The sequence below is a fragment of the Cucumis melo genome, unplaced genomic scaffold (genome assembly GCF_025177605.1).
Source record: "Cucumis melo cultivar AY unplaced genomic scaffold, USDA_Cmelo_AY_1.0 utg002035l, whole genome shotgun sequence".
Classification (NCBI taxonomy): domain Eukaryota; kingdom Viridiplantae; phylum Streptophyta; class Magnoliopsida; order Cucurbitales; family Cucurbitaceae; genus Cucumis; species Cucumis melo.
In genome coordinates, this window is record NW_026124901.1 from 25001 (window position 1) to 28168 (window position 3168).

Consider the following 3168-nt stretch of genomic DNA (forward strand, 5'->3'; position numbering starts at 1 on the left):
GATAGGAAGCTCGTGTGCAAGTCAAGGCCCAAGGCCGAGGCCTTGGAGTACAAAGCACGGCCATGGGCGCGCGCGCCGTGCGTCAGTGGGCGTCTGTGGGTCGCCCGCTGCATGCCCGTGCGTCTGCGGGGGGGCGTGCGCGCAGGGTGCCGCGCGCGCCATGCGTCTGCGGGCGTGGGGCGCGCGCCGCAAGCCCATGCGACTGCAGTGGGGCGTGCGCGTAGGGTGCCGCGCACGCGATGCTTGTGCGAGCGTGGGGATCCGTCTAAGGGGCGTGCGTGCTTGGCTTGTAAGTGGCAGATGAGCCTTGTTGCCAAGATCCACCGAGATTCATCTCGACCCTACCCACACACAACTCATTTATTTCTTCCAATTGCCATGGAGGTCATATCTTATGTAAAAGGACGAAAAACATAAGTGTTAGTGAGGGGTTGGCTTTGGACTAGAAAAAAAGTTGAAGCAAATCATCTTTGAATGCCCAAGAATAAGATAGTGTGCTCGTGTGCAAGTCAAGGACCAAGGCCGAGGCCTTCGAGTACAAAGCACGGCCATGGGCGCGCGCGCCGTGCGTTAGTGGGTTTGTGTGAGTCGCGCGCTGCATGCCCGTGCGTCTGCGGGGGGCGTGCGCGCAGGGGGCCGCGCGCGCCATGCGTCTACGGGCGTGTGTGGGGCGTGCGCCGCAAGCCCAGGCGACTGCAGTGGGGCGTGTGTGGGGCGCGCGCCGCATGCCCATGGCCGAGGCTTGCACACGAACGCCTAGGGTGCCCACCATGCGCCATGCCCTTCGGGCGTGTGTGGGGCGTGCGCGCAGAGTGCTAAGCGCGGCATGCGTCTGCGGGTGTGTGTCCGCGCGCCGCATGCCCAGGCGTCTACGTGGGACGTGCGCGCAAGCCGCGCGCAGCATGCGTCTGCGTTGGGCGTGACCACCCACGTCTAGAATTCATGGAAAAAACTCTATGGAGGTTGTTGGAACAAACCCGTGCCCCCACCGTGCATGCCCACATGCCCACCGAGCATGCAGCATGCGCGCCCCCATGCGCACGAATGCGGCACGGCCATGGGCGCGCGCGCCGCATGGCCATGCGTCTGCGTGGGGCGTGCGCGCAGGGTGCCGCGCGCGCAGGGTGCCGCAATGCCCACTCAACACACAAATGTGATGTCAAACCTATGTTCTAGTGCTTGGATTGTTATGAAATTTTTTCTGGGATCTAAAAAATGTAAACAAAGGATGTCCTCCAAAAATTAGTATTTTTGGAAACGTTTTACTATTTTTAAATTATTTTTAATTTTTTAACAATAAAAATTCATAAAATATTATTGGTTGGTTCAAAAATTATGAAACTTGTTTTCCACACTCATTTGAATGTCTAAAACATAATACAATCAAGTCCCGGTCATAATAATAACACAATCAAGATTTATGGCATGGTGTGACATTTCGGCTTTTTCATATGCAAGCCTGCCAGACCCAAAAAAGCCAGAATGTACTATATAGGGGGGGCGACCTGCCTGCATGGGCGGGGCGCGGGGGTACCCCTATGCCGCGGCGCCGACCCTTCAAGCACATTGCGCCCATCATGGGCACATATGCTTGGGGGGTCGGCGCCGGCGGAGTGCCACCTCCGGCCGCCGGCGGCGAGTGAGAGTGGGTGTCGAGTTGATGCTCGGATGGGCTTGCGCGGACAATGCTTGCACCTCGGTGTGGGCGTGCACTCCAAGCGGGCTTGTTCGTGAGGAGACGAGATAACTTGCGATTGCTTTGTGCTTGGTGGACGAAGGGTTCGGCCGGAGTGCCACATCCGACCGTCGGGCAAGGAGTGAGAGCGGGATGGGCGTGCTTGGACAATGCTTGCACCTCGGTGTGGGCGTGCACTCCAAGTGTGCTTGTCTTGGCGATTGTTTCGTGCTTGGCGGAGGGGTTTGGCCATAACGATGGGCTTGTCCGTCGGGCAGGGAGTGAGAGCGGGTGTCGAGTTGACGCTCGGATGGGCTTGCGCGGACAATGCTTGCACCTCGGTGTGGGCGTGCACTCCAAGCGGGCTTGTTCGTGAAGATATGAGATGTCTTGCGATTGCTTTGTGCTCGGTGGACGGGTTTTATCGGAGTGCCACGTCCGACCGTTGGGCGGGGAGTGAGAGCGGGTGTCGAGTTGATGCTCGGATGGGCTTGCGCGGACAATGCTTGCACCTCGGTGTCGGCGTGCACTCCAAGCGGGTTTGTTCATGAAGATACGAGATGTCTTGCGATTGCTTCTTGCTTGGTGGAAGGGTTTGGTTAAAATCGATGGAATGCCGGGCCCCTACGTCGGGCAAGGAGTGAGAGCGGGATGTCAAATTGACATTCTTGGATGGGTTTTGCTTGGACAATGCTTGCACCTCGGTGTGGGCGTGCACTCCAAGTGGGCTTGTCTTGCAATTGCTTCGTGCTTGGTGGAGGGGTTTGGCCATAACGATGGGCTTGTCCGTCGGGTAGGGAGTGAGAGCGGGTGTCGAGTTGATGCTCGAATGGGCTTGCGCGGACAATGCTTGCACCTCGGTGTGGGCGTGCACTCCAAGCGGGCTTGTTCGTGAAGATACGAGATGTCTTGCGATTGCTTTGTGCTCGGTGGACTGGTTTCGTCGGAGTGCCACATCCGACCGTTGGGCGGGGAGTGAGAGCGGGTGTCGAGTTGATGCTCGGATGGGCTTGCGCGGACAATGCTTGCACCTCGGTGTGGGCGTGCACTCCAAGCGGGCTTGTTCGTGAAGATACGAGATGTCTTGTGATTGCTTCTTGCTTGGTGGAAGGGTTTGGTGGGTGCCCCTTACGCCCCTACGTTGGGCGGGGATAGAGAGCAGGATGTGCGGTCGAGGTGGGGGTTGGGCTTGCTTGGATAATGCTTGCACCTCGTTGCGGGCGTGTTCTCGGCATGCTTTCCTCTGTCGAGACTAAACGTGCTGCAATCGATCTCCGTTTGACGAAAGGGCTCGTCCCATAACAATGACGGTGTTTCGGTTGCAATGTTCACGTGGGTTACACAATGCTCATATCGAGCGCGCACGACGTTCCGTGCTCGGCCTCGCGCGGCGACTCTGCAGCCCTGCTTGCTTTAATGCAACGTAAGGGCGCGGATAGCCAAGCGTTGCACGGGCTCGATGCGTACGGCGCATGAGTGGTGATACGGTAGTT